Here is an 18,669-nt window from a genome sequence, read left to right on the forward strand (position 1 = left end):
GCCCCAGTCTCCGGCCCCTCCAGTGGCAGTCCGAGGCCCACAGCTCCCCTCCCTCCAGTGAAGGGTGCAGCCGGCCCGATTCCGAGCCCCCCGATGGGCGGGCCCCTTATCGCACTGCGCCCGGGCCCTGCCAGGCGGCTCTGCCTCCTCCTCCCATCGCTGGCCCCTAACAGTGACCCTGGCCCTTCCGGCCCCCGCTCGGGCGCCTCTGTGAAGGGACGAGTGGCCGGGTTAGCGGGCGGGGGAGGGAACGACCATCCTGGTGAGCAGAGTGTCTCAGGCCTGGCCCGAGAAGGCCTAGCCCTGGAGCAGGGGGCTGGCCTGAGCAAGGCTGGGGGCCCAGCCCGGACAGGGCTGCCACCCCTGTTGAGGCCTCGGCCACGTCCTGGGATGTTCCCACCTCAGGAACAGGAAGGGGTCCGGTTGTGCCGCCGACCGCCTCCCTGCTGTGGCCGGGCATGTGTCCCCCAGGGTCCCGTCTTGAAGCTCAAACCTCAGCGCCTCCGGTGTGGCTGTATCTGGAGACCCAACCCCTTAAAGCGGCGATGTGAGACGACTGAGGTGCACCGGGGTGGGTCCTGATCCCACAGGACTGGGGCCCTTATGCGAAGAAGCTGTCAGGACACGGACACACAGAGGGATGGCCCCGTGAGGACATAGGGAGGAGGTGGCCGTCTGCACGCCTGGGGGGGGGGCCCTCAGGAGGACCACCCTACCCACACCAGACGTGGGATTCCAGCCTCCAGTCAGGAAACAGTGAACAGCTTCAGAGCCCATGTTCGGATGTTGTTAGGGCAGCCCCCGAGGGCCCACAGTCATGCCCGCCACCGTTTCTCCCGCTGCTCCCTGACCTAAGCGGGCTTTTGAGGACGGGAGAGCCTGGCCTCCCAGGCGGGCTGTGCTCAGTGGCACTGCCGGTCGGGCCAAGCCTGTGCGGGACGGAACCTGGTCCAGGCCCTCGCTCCTGCCACCGCCGAAGACGAGGCGCGCCTCCATGGGCGCTTCCCCAGGGCGATGCGGCTGTGAGATTTGGTTTGGCCAACGGGATGCAGGCACCAATGGCAATTTGCTGTCTGGCCAGGCCCCAAGGGCCCTGTGAGCTCCTGCCGTCACCGAGAGCATGGTCTCAGGGGCCTCTCCAGAGGGGTCACTGCGCTTAGACCCCAAGCACAGCCGTGAGCCACAGCCCTGACCCCAGCCACGCCCTCCTCAGCTCTGCGGGCCTCTCTCAGGCTGCTTGCGAAAACTACCAGCTCGGCGTTGGTTCTCAGGACTTTGCAGCAATGAGTGAACAGACAGGGAGTGGTCCCAGGGTGGTATGAGTGGGATGCACCCCACTGTGTGTACCCCAAACCTAAACATGAACCCAGCCTGCATCAGCACCCTCCCCCTCGCAGTCCTTGCCCTCCAGGGCTGCTGGCCCAGCTGCCCCCAAGTGGGCAGACCTGCAGATGCCCCCCTGGGGCCTCAGGTCCTGGTGTCAGCCCCAAGGCCACTTCTCCCTGGACAAAGCTCCCCAGCCAACGGCTACGAGAGCAAAGAGGGTCTGACCTGTGCACAACAGACATCAACGGGAGCAGAAAGGAAGTTGAGACGTTCCATTTTCCTTAGAATTCCTCAAATGCAGGACAGATAACCGTGTTTCCTAATGGCCAGTACCTACTCCTGAGGCTGAGGCGGCGTGTCCACAGATAATTGACCTGCTAGTGTGAGGGGGGCAGGTGAATGGAGGGCCCTGAAGGCCCAGGAGCTGCCGTGTGGTGGCCGGGCGCTCCCGGCTCCTCACCTTCCCGCTGTCAGAACCGAGGCCGGGGGCACCCGTGAGGGGCCCCTCTCCACCGCCCGCTCCAGATGCAGCATCTGCGGCCGTGACATTTCCTTCTTCGTGACGCATGGCCCCTCGACTGGCCGCCCTCTCTGCAGATCCCAGGGGCCCCTCCACTGCCCACCCGTTGCCCTCCTCCAGCCAAGATGGGCTGGTGGCTATGGGGTCAGACACCCTCCCCACCTCAGCCCTGCACCTGGCACTCAGCACTGAGATGTGGTGTCTGCGGCCACCAGGTCACATCCTGGGAGCACGGTGCGTGCACAAGAGCACGTGGGCGCCCACCACCCAGCCTTGGGAATGGCTGCCCGTGGCCACTTCTCCGGAAGCTGGTGCAGCTGCCGAGGGTGCGCCCTGAAGCAAGAGAGCAACAGCAGGAGAGGGGACTTCAGGGAGGAGCCAGAGGGTTCCCCCTCACAGGCAGGATCCCAGGAGAAAGGTGTTGTTGGTGTTGACACTTGTCTCACGCCAAGGTGTGTCCCGCCCCGGCCACGCCCCAACCCAGCCCCGCCCCATGCCCCGCCCCATGCCCCGCCCCCATGCCCCGCCCCGCCCATGCTCCGCCCCGCCCCCGCCCCGTGCTCCGACCCACCCCACCCCGCCCCTCCCCGCCCCGCCCCCGGCCCCGCATCACCTGTTGGTCGCATCCCTTGTCCTTAACGCCTCCTGGGACTCGGTTTCCATAAAACGGGTTAATTCTCGGCAGGGCTACACTCTGAGCCGGCAGGGTATGATGTGTGTGGTAGTCAGCGCTAGGCAGTTGGAATTGTGATCACGGGTCAAAGACTCAGCCTGCGGACAAATTGAACATTCTCATTCACTGAAGGTCACCCAGAAAAAGAAAATGAAGCTGTTTCCCAAGCAGTGACGGAAAGCACTTTCCCTAAAGTCGGGGTTCCTGCCTGGCGAGAAGGGCCAGGGGCTAGGGGCCAGGATGGACCGTTCGGGGCTTTTCACTTGTTTTTAAAAATCACTTACTCTTTCATTTTTGGCAGTGCTGGGTCTTCCTGCCACACAATCTTTCCTCCAGTGGGGACGAGCAGGGACTACTCCCGGCCGCGGCGCGCGCGGGCTTCTCAGTGCAGTGGCCTCTCTCGCTGCACAGCGCAGGCTCCAGGAAACGGGCTGCAGCAGCTGTGGCTGCCGGGGCTTGGAGGCTCTGAGGTGTGCGGGGTCCTCGTAGATCAGGGACCGAAGCTGTGTCTCCTGTGCTGGCAGGTGCATTCTTTGCCACTGAGCCACCAGGAAAGCCCTCCTCTATTAGTTCCTGATTGGTCTGTTTAATTTATTTATTTTGGCGGTGCTGGGTCTTCACTGCCAGGCACAGGCTTCTCTCTTTGTGGAGAGTGGGCCCGGCAGTTGCAGCACTCAGGCTGAGTTGCCCCACGGCACGTGGGATCTCAGTTCTCTGACCAGAGATCAAAACCCACCTCCCCTGCCTTGCAAGGCAGATCCCTAACCCCTGGGCCACCGGGGAAGTCCTTAACTGGTCAGTTTTAGGTGTTACTCACTCATTTCCATTACGCTAGGTGAGAAGCCTGGGTATCATTGACTGGGTGGACGTGAGTTTGAGCAAGCTCCGGGAGCTGGTGATGGACAGAGGAGCCTGGCAAGCTGCAGTCCAGGGGATCACGGAGTCGGGCACGACTGAGAGACTGAAGTGACTGAGATGAGGATTCGCTCTAACTCCTTACCTGTCCCTCACCTGTCCTTCCCTGTGTGCTCAATATAGAGAGTTCCTCTAAATTTGAATCAACGGTCAATATTTACACCATTGTAGCTAAATATCCAGAGAAGGCAATGGCACCTCACTCCAGTGCTCTTGCCTGGAAAATCCCATGGACGGAGGAGCCTGGTGGGCTGCCATCTATGGGGTCGCACAGAGTCGGACACGACTGAAGCGACTTCACTTTCACTTTTCATTTTCACGCATTGGAGAAGGAAATGCCAACCCACTCCTGCGTTCTTGCCTGGAGAATCCCAGGGACGGGGGAGCCTGGTGGGCTGCCGTCTATGGGGTCGCACAGAGTCAGACATGACTGAGGCGACTCAGCAGCAGCAACTAAGTATCGCCCACCCCAGCAGACAAACAGTGCCATTCCATTCCCTTCCCTGGGCAGCCTATTGTTTTTCCTGGAGGTTGTTACTGGCACACAGTCCGCTTGCATCAGTAACTGTGTTTTCATCTCTAATTCTTCCCAGTCTCTCTGCCCTGCCTTAGAGCTGTCTACTGCTGCTCTACCAAACTGCCACAAACTTCGTGGGGAATGCCTTGAAGCGTTCACTTTCATGACGAGTGAGGCTTCTAGAAGCATCCCTGTGTGGCCACGTGGACTAGGTCCTGCCAGAGTGGACAGAGGCCTTCCCAAGACCACAGAGCTGGGCCAAGGGCTGAGCACAAGCAGGGAGGCGTGTCCAGGGGTGGGAGGCCACGCCCACTCGGGAGAAAGCATGGCAGCAGCAGGTGGCACCTGGCAGATAGGTGACATTAAGGGCAAAGGCAGAGAGCCAGGACCTGCTTCACCCAAGATCCTCGGCCACCCCCTGCACAGAGCGCAGGACCACCTGCCTCTGCTCTCCACTCTGCCCCAGCACCCAGCAGGCCCTCAGACCAGGGACTGCCCTAAGACTGACTCAGTTCTGGACAGAATGCCTGCCTTCATGGGGCCAGGCGTGTCTGGAGAAGGCCGGATTTGGGGGGAACCTGGGAAGAGAGGGGGATGTGCATTCCTTGGGGGGAGGGGAGGGGAGGGTTCCCTGGAGGAAAGAGGTTGCAGGGCTGGACGTCAGGGGTAGCCAGCACCGGAGGTGTGGCCGAGGGGACCCCTGTGGGCACTGATGGATGGAAGAAAATCTGATGGGTGGGGCCCCCAGGATGGCACGCGGGTAGGAGGGGGCTGGGTGTCAGGAGGGAAGAGTTGTCTGAGACCCTGGGAGATGGTGGGGAAAGGGGCCATCAGAAGGTTCTAGAAGCCAGTGGGGCACCAGTCCATTTGGGTCAGAGCTGGGCTGTCTGTCCACAGGGCCTCCAGGCAGGCAATTCTCTATCTAAATGGCTGTCCAGCCCAGCGCCGGGTCAGTTCCCACGGTCACTGCCAGCTCTGGCTGCCCCACAGGCCTGCGGGGCGGGCGCCTGCAGCCAGGGTCTCCGAGGAGGGAGGAGGGGAAAGACCACAAAGGCGGGAGCAGCCTGTCCCTGTCCGTCAGGCCAGATGGGGCAGGTGGGCCTCGGGGCCCGGGCCTTTGTGCTCCGGGGCCCAGTGACAGCCAGGAATCATCCATCAGACTGAAGGCCCCATTGAAATTCTAATGCGAAGGGGGCCAGGAGGCAGGGACTTTCCGGGGCTGGCCTCCTGGCTGAGAGCTGTCCAGTGCAGGGTCGCAAGGCCCCACGAGGACCATGCAGAGGTGCAGCCACTCCCCCAGGAGCGCGGGCCTTGGGTGGCCTTCCGGGGGACCCACAGGGAGGCAGCAAACTCCTCCGCCAGGGCCGCAGAGCCGCCCCTCCCCCGACACCCGCGGGACCGCTAGCGGAGGGCTGTGTGGTGGACAGACGAGGGAGGCTGGGTTTTCCAAGGGGCTCCGGTGCAGCTGGCCTTTTGTCCGCATGAATTATAGATGCCCCCCCTCCCCAAGCGGCAGGACACGGCTCATCCTCCGGTGCCCCCCACTGGGGTGAGCCCAGCTTCCTCTCTGGCCCAGGGTCCACTCGGGAACTCCCCACCCCCTCACCCCCGCCTGGCCTCGTGTGCCCAGAACTCCCAGGACTCAAGTCTTGGTTTGGACTTGGAAGCTGGTTCCAAAGGCGTGTCCAACTAATCGCTCACCAGAGATACACAGTTCAGACTGTGTCCCCTGCTGCAGGACCCCTCTAGCCGTGCACCCCTTCTGAGGATCCCATCACCCCCAGGTGCACCAAGAAATTACCCTGTCCATCTCCTGTGAGGCAGGGTGTCCACGCCCCACCCACCAGCACCGATCCACTGCCAGAAAGCTCAGTGCAGGACCCTTGGGCTGCTGCTGGTGTCTCGACCACAGCTGGAAATGGAGGAGGACTTGCCGGCATGGGGCAACCAGAGCCCACGTGAACCTGGCAGATGCCAGCTGGACGCGGCTGTGACGCTGAATTTCACCTGACGTGTTTATCACCAACATGGTGGCTGCTGGTCTCTGTTCCTCTCGCAGTACTGGGGTGGGCAGCCCTCCCGTTCTCCAGGGGATCTTCCCAATGCAGGGATCGAACCCAGGTCTCCCGCACTGCAGGCAGACTCTTTACCAGCTGAGCCACCAGGGGAGCCCCAGAATAAATGTCTCTTATTTTATCTTACTTTGTGTGTGTGTGTGTGTGTTTATACACTTTTATTTACTTTTTTGGAAAGGTAAATTATGAAAACATTTATATTGAAAAGTCTCACTCCCATCCTTGTCTTCCTCATTCATCCTGTTACCCCCGTGGCTTCCTACTAGTGACTATTTTTATTAGTTTCTCCTATGCCCTTTCAGTGTTTCCTTATAAATATAATCTATATATTTCTTTCCTTTTTTCAATTCCCTTTTTATTTTTTCTTTATTGAAGGATAATTGCTTTACAGAATCTTGCTGTTTTCTGTCAAACCTCAACAGGAATCAGCCATAGGTATACACACATCCCCTCCCTTTTGAACCTCCCTCCCATCTCACCCCTCTAGGTTGATGCAGACCTCTAGGTCAAACCCTGTTTGAGTTTCCGAGCCACACGGCAAATTCCCATTGCTCTCTGTTTTACGCGTGGTAATGTAGGTGCCCCTCCTCCCCTCTCCCCACGGCCATGTCTGTTCTCTGTCTGTTTCTCCACCGCTGCCCTGTAAGTAAACTCTTCAGTACCGTTTTTCTAGATTCTGTTTACATGTGTTGGAATACAATATTTCGCTTTCTCTCTCTGACTTACTTCTGTATAATAGGTTCTAGGTTCATCCACCTCACTAGAACTGACTCAAGGCGTTCGTTTTTATGGCTGAGTGATACTCCATTCTGTATATTCACTACAGCGTCTTTGTCCATCCATCTGTCGATGGACGTCTAGGTTGCTTCCATGTTCTGGCTGCTGTAAATGGTGCTGCAATGAACAGTGGGATGTGTGTGTATTTTTCAGTTTTGTTTCCTCCGGGTGTATGCCTAGGAGTGGGACTTCTGGGTCAGATGGTGGTTTTATTCCTAGTTTTTTAAGGAATCTCCATACCGTCTTCCATAGTGGCTGTATCAGTTCACATTTCCACCAACAGTGCAAGAGTTCCCTGTTCTCCACACCCTCTCCAGCGTTTATTGTTTGTAGACTTTTTGATGGTGGTCATTCTGACCGGTGTGAGGTGATACCTCATTGTAGTTTTGATTTGCATTTCTCTAATAATGAGTGACGTTGAGCATCTCTTCATGTGTGTGTTAGCGATCTGTATGTTTCTTTGGAGAAATGTCTGTTTAGGTCTTTTCCCCACTTTTTGATCGGGTTGTTTTCTGTTATTGAGTTATATAAGCTGCTTGCATATTTTGGAAATTAATCAGTTGTTCCATTTGCTATTATTTTCTCCCATTCTGAGGACTGTCTTTTCACCTCACTTACAGTTTCCTTTGCTGTGCAAAAGCTTTTAAGTTTAATCAGATCTCACTTGTTTGCTTTTGGTTTTATTTCCATTACTCTAGGAGGTGAGTCGTAGAGGATTGTGTCATCGAGTGTTCCGCCTGCGTTTTCCTCTTAGAGTTTTATAGCTTCTGGTCTTACATTTAGGTCTTTAACCCTTTTTTAGTTTATCTTTGTGTATGGTGTTAGGAAGTGTTCTAATTTCATTCTTTTACATGGACCTGTCCATTTTCCCCAGTACCATTTATTGAAAAGGCTGTCTTTGCTCCGTTGTATATTCTTGCCTCCTTTGTCACCTATAGGTGCACGTGTTTATGTCTGGGCTTTCTATTGTGCTCCATTGGTCTATATTTCTGTTTTTGTGCTGGTACCATACTGTCTTGATGACCATATCCTTGTACTATAATCTGAAGTCAGGAAGGTTGATTCCTGCAGCTCCATTCTTCTTTCTCGGGACTGCTTTGGCTATTCAGGGTCTTTTGTGTTTCCATATGAATTGTGAATTTGTTTGTTCTAGTTCTGTGAAAAATGCCGTTGGTAATTTGATAGGGATGCATTGACTCTGTAGATTGCATTTGGTAGTATAGTCATTTTCACAATATTGATTCTTCCTGCCCAGGAACATGGAATATCTCTCCATCTGTTTATGTCATCTTTGATTTCTTTCTTTAGTGTTTTATAATTTTCTGTGTACAGTTCATCTCCTTAGATAAGTTTGTTCCTGGATATTTATTTCTTTTTGTTGTGATGGTGAATGGTAATGATTTTCTTAATTTCTCTGTCTGATTTTTCATTGTTACTATACAGAAATGCAAGTCATTTCTGTGTATTGATTTTGCATCCTGAAATTTTGCTAATTTCACTGACGAGCTCTAGTAATTTTCTGACACTATCTTCAGGGTTTTCTATGTACACAGTATCGTGTCATCTGCAAACAGTGAGAGCTTTGCTTCTTCTTTTCCGATCTGGATTCTTTTATTTCTTTTTCTTCTCTGATTGCTGAAGCTAGGACTTCCAGAACCATGTTGAATAACAGTGGTGAAAGTGGGCACCCTTGTCTTTCTCCTGACCTTAGGGGGAATGCTTTCAGGTTTTCACCATTGAGAATGTTTGCCGTAGGCTTATCATATGTGGCCTTTACTACGTTGAGGTAGGTTCCTTCTATGCCCATTTTTTGAAGAGTTTTAATCATAAATAGATGCTGAATTTTGTCAAAGGCTTTATCTGCATCTATTGAGATGATCATATGGTTTTTATCTTTCAATTTGTTAATGTGGTGTATCACACTGATTGATTTGCATATATTGAATCTTTGCATCCCTGGGGTAAACCCATCTTGATAGTGGTGTGTGAGCTTTTTGATGTGTTGCTGAATCCTGTTTGCTAAAATTTTGCTGAGAATTTTTGCATCTGTGTTCATCAGAGATACTGGCCTGTGGTTTTCGTTTTTTTGTGTTGTCTTTGGTTTTGGTATCAGAATGAGTTTGGAAGCGTTCCTTCCTCTGAAATTTTCTGAAAGAGTTTTAGAAGGATAGGGCATTAGCTCTTCTCTAAATGTGTGATAGAATTCTCCTGTGAAGCCATCTGGTCCTGGGCTTTTGTTTTTTGGAAGATTTTTGACCACAGCTTCAATTTCAGTGGTTGTAACTGGGTTGTTCATAATTTCTATTTCTTTCTGGTTCAGCCTTGGAAGGCTGAGCTTTTCCCAGAATCTGTCCATTTCTTCCAGGTTATCTGTTTTATTGCCATGGAGCTGTTCATAATAGTCTCCTATAATCGTCTGTGTTTCTGCACTGTCTGCTGTCTCCTTCGCCATTTCTGATTCTCTTGATTCGATTCTTCTCTCTTTTTTCTTGATTAAATTGACAATAATTATTGGCTAAAGGTTTGCCAATTTTATCTTCTCAAAGAACTAGTTTTTAGTTTATTAATTGTTACGATTCATTTCCTACTACTAATTTGGGGGTTTTTTGGTTCTTATTTTTTCAGTTGTTTTAGGTGTAGAGTTAGGTTGTCTGTTCGATGTTTTTCTTGTTTCCTGAGGTGGGACTGTGTTGCTATAAACATCCCTCTTAGAACTGCCTTTGCTGCATCCCAGAGGTTTGAGTTGTCATGTTTTCATTGTTATTTGTTTCTAGAATTTTTTTATTTCCCCAGTAACCTGTTGGCTATTTAGAAACATATTGTTTAATCTCCATGTGTTTATGTTCCTTACAGTTTTTTTTCTTGCAGCTGGTATCTAGTCTCATAGTGTGGTTGGAGAAGATGCTTGATAAGATTTCAATTTTCTTAAATTTACTAAGGTTTGATTTGTAACCCAAGTTGTGGTCTATCCTGGAGAATGTTCCATGTGCACGTGAGAAGAAGGTGTATTCTTCTGCATTTGGATGGAAGGTCCTGAAGATACCAGTGAGATCCATCTCATCCAGTGTATCATTTAAGACTTGTGTTTCCTTATTAATTTTCTGTTTTGATGATCTGTCCGTTGGTGTGAGAGGGTGTTAAGGTCTCCTGCTATTACTGCGTTGCTGTCAATTTCTCCTTTTATGTCTGTTAGTGTCTGTCTTATGTACTGAGGTGCTCCTGTGTTGGGTGCACAGATGTTTACAATTGTTATGTCTTCCTCCTGGATTGATCCCTTGATCATTATGTAGTATCCTTCCCTATCTCTTGTAATACACTTTATTTTATTTTTGTCTGATATGAGCATTGCTACTCTGGCTTTCTTTTCCTTCTCATTTGTGTGGAATATATTTTTCCATCCTCTCACTTTCAGTCTATATGTGTCTTTAGGTCTGAAGTGGGTTTCTTGCAAACAGCGTATATATGGGTCTTGTTTTTGTATCCATTTAACTGTCTGTGTCTTTTGGTTAGAGCATTTAATCCATTGACATTTAAAGTAATTATTGATATACATGTTCCTATTGGTGATGGACAGAGAGGCCTGGTGTGCTGCAATTCATGGGGTCGCAAAGAGCTGGACATAACTGAGCGACTGAACTGAACTGATTGTTCCTATTACCATGCTCTTAATTGTTTGGGGTTGATTTTGTAGATCTTGTTTCTTCTCTTCTATTTCTTGATTATATAAGTCCCTTTAACATTTGCTGTAAAGCTGGTTTGGTGGTACTGAATTCTCTTAACTTTTGCGTGTCTGAAAAGCTTTTTATTTCTCCACCAATTTTGAATGAGATCCTCGCTGGGTACAGTAATCTTGGTTGTTGATTTTTTCCCTTTCAGTACTTTAAATATATCCTGCCATTCCCTTCTGGCCTGCAGAGTTTCTGCTGAAAGATCAGCTATTAAGCACATGGGGCTTTCCTTGTATGTTACTTGGTGCTTCTCCCTTGCTGCTTTTAATATTCTTTCTTTGTGTTTAGTCTTTGTTAGCTTGGTTAGTATGTGTCTCGGCACGTTTCTCCTTGGGTTTATCCTGTATGGGACTGTTTGCGCCTCTTGGACTTGGTTGACTATTTCCTTTTCCGTGTTGCGGAAATTTTCAACTAAGATCTCCTCAAAAGTTTTCTCATATCCTTTCTTTTCTCTCCTTTTTCTGGGACGCCTATAATTCAAATGTTGGTGCGTTTTATATTGTCCCAGGGGTCTCTGAGACGATCCTCGATTCTTTTCACTCTTTCTACTTTATTCTGCTCTTCAGAAGTTATTTCCACCATTTTATCTTCCAGCCACCGATTCATTCTTCTGCTTCAGACATTCTATTGATTCCTTCCGGCGCAGTTTCGGTATCAGCAACTGTGTTGTTTGTTTCTCTATGCTTATTCTTTAATTCTCCTAGGTCTTGGTTAATTGATTCTCGCATTTTCTCCATTTTGTTGTCAAGGCTTTTGACCATCTTTACTGTCATCATTCTGAATTCGTTTTCAGGTAGTTTGCCTGTTTCCCCTTCATCTGTCTGGACTTCTGTGTTTCTGATTTGTTCCCTCATTTGTGTAATACTTCTCTGTCTTTTCGTTAATTTCTTTTTTTTTCAACTTATTGTGAGTGAGGTCTGGTTGGGTGATGTGGGTCTTGTGTTCACGCGGCTTCCTCTGTGTGAGCTCTCTCTGTCTGACGCCCCCTGGGGTCCCCTCTCTGGCGGTCTAGGGCCTTGGAGTCAGCGATCCCACTCCCAAGGCTCAGGGCCTGATCTCTGGTCAGGACCCAACATTCCACCAGTGGTCTGTTATGGCGCTGCTGCTGCTGCCGCTGCTGCTGCTGCCGAGTCGCGTCAGTCGTGTCCGACTCTGTGCGACCCCATAGACGGCAGCCCACCAGGCTCCCCCGTCCCTGGGATTCCCCAGGCAAGAGCCCTGGAGTGGGTTGCCGTTTCCCTCCCGAATGCATGAAAGTGAAAAGTGAAAGTGAAGTCGCTCAGTCGTGTCCGACTCTTAGCGACCCCATGGACTGCAGCCCACCAGGCTCCTGTGTCCATGGGATCTTCCAGGCAAGAGTACTGAAGTGGGGTGCCATTGCCTTCTCCTGTTACGGCATTATGTGAGATTAAAACAATTACCCGAAAGTGAGAAACCAGAGATGAACCCCAGACAAATGGCAGTTACAGAATCAGACAAAATAATAATTAAAAGAATGGAATACACACATATACATGTGCACTCATAAGCAAAGTCAAAACAGGCCAACTAAAGTAAAGTACACTAGATTGACCCGGCAAACAAAGGAAACCAAAAATTATATCTACCAGGTAAGAACAGAACTAACTAAAGCACAAACTGGGAAACAAACCAAAGCAAGGTGCCAAGTGGGGAATAAGGCGACGAAAACAAAACTAACAAATATGCTGAGAGGAAAGGAAAGAAAGAAAAGAAAGACTAGATATGCAAAGCTAAATAGAAGTAGATTAAAAAGATTAACTGCAAGGGGGAAAGAGGGAAACAAAGGAACAGAGGTAGAAAAAATATAATAGGTTTTAAAAAATTTAAATTATAAAAAAGAGAAAAGGAAAAAGGAAGAAGAAATAAAAAAAGAGAGAGGGGGTAAAAAAGGAAAACTCCACAGAACTGAAAAAGCCCAATGTAGAGGAAGAGGTTTATAACAACAATAAAAAGTGTGAATACACACATATACATACACACCCATAAGCAAAATCAAAACAGTCCAACAAGTATAAAGTACGAGAGATTGACCTGGCAAACAAAGGAAACCAAAAATTACATCTACCAGTTAAGAGGAAAACTAACCAAAGCACAAACTGGGAAACAAACCAAAGCAAGGTGCCAATTGGGGAATAAGGCGACAAAAACAAAACTAACAAATTTGTTGAGATGAAAGGAAAGAAAAAAGAAAGAATAGACATCTCAGTTAAACAGAGACAGATAAAGAAGATTTGTATACAATAAAGATTAACTGCAGGGGAAGGAACACCAGGGAAGGCAAACAAAGAATGAGTGTAGAAAAAATCATAGTAGGTTTAAAAATTAAAGTTAAAAAAGAGAAAAGAAAAAAAAGAAAAGAAAACTCTACAGAATTGCAAAAGCCCAACATACAGAGAGGCAGAGGTTTATAACAACAATAAAAAAATGTGACTGAGGGAAAAAAAAAAAAAAAGCTCAAAAGCTTAATTAGATTTCATAGTGCCAATAAAATTGACAACCACAACAGGGTGGGGAAGGGAGGTAAAAAAAGAAAAGAAATCAAAAGAATCTGCAAAACAAATGAAAACGTAAGAATAATAAATGTTTTCCTTGAGTCACTGCTGTCAGAGTCCTTTCCCTTGCTGGGTCACAGTCCACCTCACCTCCCTAGGATGCCCTCCAACACTGCGCTTGTCTCTGGATCTGCTGTGGGGGCAGCTCAGGTTCTCATCTGGTCCTATGCCCGTGTGTTCTTGCCTCCAATGCCCACAGCTATCAGAACTAGTGTGTTCTCTTTTGTGGGAGCTCTCAGCATCTCTTTATGTATTCCATGGACACAGAGTCAGCCTCGTTGATCTTGTGGGTTCAATCTGCAGCTTGTACAGCTGGTGGGAAGGTTTTGAGTCTTCTTCCAAAATCACTGCAGATGGTGACCGCAGCCATGAAATTAAAAGACACTTGCTCCTTGGAACAAAAGTTATGACCAACCTAGACAACAGATTAAAAAGCAGAGACATTACTTTGCCAACAAAGGTCCGTCTGGTCAAGGCTATGGTCTTTCCAGTGGTCATGCATGGATGTGAGGGTTGCACTGGAAAAAGCTGAGTGCTGAAGAACTGATGCCTTTGAACTGTGGTGTTGGAGCAGACTCTTGAGAGTCCCTTGGACTGCAAGGAGATCCAACCAGTCCATCCTAAAGGAAATCAGTCCTGAATATTCATTGGAAGGACTGATGCAAAAGCTGAAACTCCAATACTTTGGCTACCTGATGTGAAAAACTGACTCATTGGAAAAGACCCTGATGCTGGGGATGATTGAAGGCAGGAGCAGAAGGGGACGACAGAAGATGAGATGGTTGGATGGCATCACCGACTCAACGGACAGGAATTTGAGTAAATTCTGGGAGTTGGTGATGGACAGGGAGGCCTGGTGTGCTGCAGTCCATGGGGTCGAAAAGAACTGGACACAACTGAGCGACTGAACTGAACTTCCACCTCTGCGTGTGGGTTGTCCACTGGGGTTTGCTCCTGCGGCTGCCTTGGGGGGCTTGGGTTTGCCCCTGTGACGGCCGGGTGTGGAGGTGGTGCAGCCGCTTGGGTCACAGGGGTTCTGGCAGCACCGGGTACTCGGGGCAGTTGGCGGCTGGGGCAGCAGGAAAGGGTATGGCAGCCAGTGTCGGCCACACGCTCCAGCGTTCTTGCCTGGAGAACCCCTCTGACAGAGAAGCCTGGCAGGCCATAGCCTACAGGGCCGCAAAGAGCTGGACACGACCAAAGCGACCCTGGGCACATAGACACAAGACTTTTTTGCCTTGGCAGCTCTGCCCCAGTGAGAGTTGAGCGTGAAGGTGGCGCAGCTGCTTGGCTTGCAGGGACCCTGGCGGTGTCCAGTGTGCAGGGACGCGGACTGCCTCTGCCGCAGGAGTTACGGCCCAATCAGGGTCTTTTCTCGGGCCTCTTGTAGCTGGCGATCAGAAGGCCTCTTTGGCCAGTCTTTCTGCGTAGCTCCACCCATGCAGGCACTTAGAGGGCTCCCTTGCCGGGGTCCTTCTCTGTTGCTCGGTGTGTGAGGCACATAGAGGGGCCCCTCTGGCTGGGGTCCTACTCTGTAGATTGGTGCACCGGTCACTTAAAGGGGCACCCTGGTGGGGTCCTACTCTCTAGTTCAGACGTCAGGCATTTGATGGGCCATCCTCTCTATTATTCAGCTGCCGATGCTGCGTGTGGGGAGAGAGAGGCTATGGTGATGGCTCCACCCTCTATGGTGACGGCTCCACCCACTATCCGTGACGGCTCCACCCCCTATGCGTGATATCTCCACCCCCTACGCATGATGGCTCCACCCCCTATGCATGATGGCTCCACCCCCTATGCGTGATAGCTCCACCCCCTATGCGTGACTCAGGAATATCACCTTGCTTCCCCGGCTGCCTGGGTTTCCTCCACCTCATTTCCCACCACAGTCTCCTCCCTCACATCCCCTCGATCGGTCTCTCGGCAGTCAACAGCAGCCCTCACGCTGGGATTGCTCTGCAATCCCTAAGCCCCAGCTCCAGGCCACCGCGCCTGCCAGGGGACCTGCGTCCCTGTCCGGTGTATGCACGGCTGCGGCAAGGACTGTCCGCTTCTCATTCCATTTAGGCCGCCACGGATCAGCTGTTTCACTCTCAGCCGTAAAAGTTTCTCCTCTGACTCAGACAATTGCCCCGGTGTGGGAACTGACCCCTGCCTCAGTCCCCCACCTGCCGAGCGCAGGCCCAGTCCTTCTAACACTCCTGTTTCCCCCTAGTTCCTTCATCCTCCCGAGTTTTGCCTGGGTCTGTTCTTTTCCGCTGGCCAGGCCCTCCTGCGCACTCTCAGCTGGCGTTCTCATGCAGCTCTGTGTCTGAGGGTGTGTCCCTGATGCCTCCGTGGAGAGACACGTGCTCCACGCCCACCGACTCCTCCACCCTCTTGTCCTCTCCGTCTCTAATTTTGAAAGAGAACGGGGAGGCTGCTGGTCTCTGTTCCTCTCCCAAGCCCCCAGTTCCTCTCTGGCCAGCTGTGTCCTGAAGATGCTGGTGGCCCCGGTCCAGCTGTGTTGACAAGACCACCGCCTGGGGCCTGACATTCCCCCGGATGGGCCACTGCAGATGGCCGTGTGGAGTTTGGGGCATCTCTGGAGGGCTGGTTACTGGGAGAAGCCACCGCCCGAGTTAAGAGTCCAGGCTCTGGGCCCCGGTGCTGGTCACCAGGCCAGCCTGGCCTCTCCCTGCCTTTGAGCCTTTGGACAGCATCTAGGACAGGAGCCTGCTGTCCTCTCCTCCCAGATAAATGAGGCTCACAGCAAGTCAGCCTCACGAGAGAGAATGGAGCCAATTCATGTGAAAGCTCCTCCAAGGACTCGTTCTCAGTAGACAGAAGGGAAGTGTTAGCTCTTATTGCTGCAGGGACGAAGCATAACTGGGCCCGAGTTTGGGAGTATCTTCATGATGTCACCACAGAGCCTCTGACAGCCTGTTCCAGACACCCCGGGCAGACCCAGCAAGCCTGGCGACTAGGAGGGAGGTGTACTTACTCCTGGGCTGGGGTATGAGCTTGCTCAGGCAACCTGTTCCAGACACCCCGGCCAGACCCAGCAAGCCTGGTGACTAGGAGGGAGGTGTACTTACTCCTGGGCTGGGGTATGAGCTTGCTCAGGCTGCTGTAACAAGCGTCACAGATGGGGGGCTTCCACAGCAGACGTCCACTGTCTCCAGTCCTAGAGGCTGGACCCCAGACCCAGGTGGGAGCGGGGCTGGTCCTCCTGGGGCCTCTCTTCTGGGCGTGCAGACGGCCATCTCCTCCTCACAGGGCCGTCCCTCTGTGTGTGTCTGTGTCCTGGCCTCCTCTTCTTACAAAGATCCCTGTCCTGTGTGTCTTGGGTCCGTGGCTTAATGAGCTCATTCACCTTAGGGACCTCTTTAGAGACCCCCGCCTCCAAACACAGTCACACTCTGACGTCTGGGGCTGAGGTCTGCAGTGCAGGAATTTGAGGGAACACGATTCAGCCAGTCACAGATGGAGAACAGCGTTGGGGTCCAGGGTAGCTCCAACCGGCCAGAGCCTCCTGGAGGAAATAGCCACACTGCCCGCAGAGGCCCCAGAGAGCAGTGGGCATTCCCAAGAGGGGGCTCTTTAACCCCCCACCAGCTTTGTGTTGGGATCAAGAGGTGGTGGACATGTCCCCTGCCACCCCTGCCCTGAGGGGTCTTCTTGTAGACTGAGGAGGGGGCCTTGCTTACTGGATAGCTAAGCGGAAGGGCAGGACAGGGACTCCCCACGCCTCCCTGGGAACCAAACTGCCCAAGCACCTTCTCTGCTGCTCCAGCCTCTGAGCTTTGCAAGGCCAGCCTCTACGCTTGAGGAAAGACTGGGGACACTTGGGCCTGGAGGGTAAGCCTGTACCTTCTGAGGGTCACTATGAGAAAGACCCTGGAATCAAGATCGTTGGGAGAAATATCAGTAACCTCAGGTATGCAGATGACACCACCCTATGGCTGAAAGTGAAGAACTAAAGAGCCACTTGATGAAAGCGAAAGAGGAGAGTGAAAAGCCTGGCTTAAGACTCAGCATTCAGAAAACTAAGATCGTGATACCTGGTCCCATCGCTTCATGGCAAATAGATGTGGAAACAGTGGAAACTGTGACAGACTTTATTTTCTTGGGCTCCAAAATCACTGCAGATGGTGACTGCAGCCATGGAATGAAAAGACGCTTGCTCCTTGGAAGAAAAGCTATGACAAACCTAGACAGAGCATTAAAAATCAAAAACATCATTTTGCCAACAAAGGTCCGTCTGGTCAAAGCTGTGGTTTTTCCAGTAGTCATGTGTGGGTATGAAAGTTGGACCATAAAGAAAGCTGAGCACTGAAGAATTGATGCTTTTGAACTATGGTGTTAGAGAAGACCCCTGGACTGCAAGGAGATCCAACCAGTCAATCCTAAAGGAAATCAGTCTTGAATATTCATTGGAATGACTGATGCTGAAGCCGAAGCGCCAGTCGTTTGGCCACCTGATACGAAGAACTGACTCCTTAGAAAAGACCCCGATGCTGGGAAAGATTGAAGGTGGGAGGGGAAGGGGATGACAGGGGATAAGATGGTTGGATGGCATCACCGACTTGATGGACATGAGTTTGAGCAAGCTCCAGGAGTTGGTGATGGACAGGGAAGCCTGGGGTCCACGGGGTCACAGAGTCTGTGACAGATGGACTCATGAGGTCACAGACACGACCGAGGGACTGAACTATACTGAGTGAATCCCTGATGCCCCATCTCAGACCACCAACGACCAGGTTTCTATCAATAGATCGATTTTGCCAGCTCTGTGTGTTCAGTTCCTCTGTCATATCCAACTCTTTGAGGCCCTTTTGGGCTGTAGCCTGCCAGGCTCCTCTGTCCATTGGATTTTTCAGGCAAAAATCCAGGAGTGGGTTGCCATGTCCTTTCCCAGGGGATCTTCCCAACCCAGCTATCAAAGCCGAGTCCCCTGTATCGCAGGCAGGTTCTTTGCCACTGAGCCCCTCTAGGACTTGGTGACAGTGCGATCAGATGCCACATCCTCTCCGTGTCCGTTTTCACTCATTATCATGTCTGTGGGATCTGAGCCTCCTGCAGTGCCGCAGACAACATTTTCAAACGCCTCAAACACTGGAGCCTCTCGGAGACCCTAGCGGTGCTTCCTCCACTTTCTGAGAGCCCGAGGGTCGGGCAGGACCTCCAGCATCTGCTTCAGAAGCAAGTGAAGAAATAAAAGGAGATGCCGCTGTAAAGTGGGTGAGCTCGGCCCTGAGCCAGCTCAAACGTGGAGTGACTAAACAGAGCGAAGAACACAGGCAGGTCAGCCGCGACGACTTGGAAATAAAACCACAGCCGACGGGAGCCGGGGGCTCGGAGGGCGCACAGTGACGGGCCGCTGCCCGGACGACCGAGGGGGGGCGTGGCAGGTCCTCCCCGCAAAGATGCAGCCATCAGCTCAGTCCAGCCGCTCAGCCGTGCCCGACTCTTTGCGACCCCATGGACTGCGGCACGCAGGCCTCCCTGACCATCACCGACCCCATGGACTGCGGCACGCAGGCCTCCCTGACCATCCCTGACCCCATGGACTGCGGCACGCAG

The sequence above is a fragment of the Capra hircus genome, chromosome 29, assembly GCF_001704415.2.
Source record: "Capra hircus breed San Clemente chromosome 29, ASM170441v1, whole genome shotgun sequence".
Lineage (NCBI taxonomy): Eukaryota > Metazoa > Chordata > Mammalia > Artiodactyla > Bovidae > Capra > Capra hircus.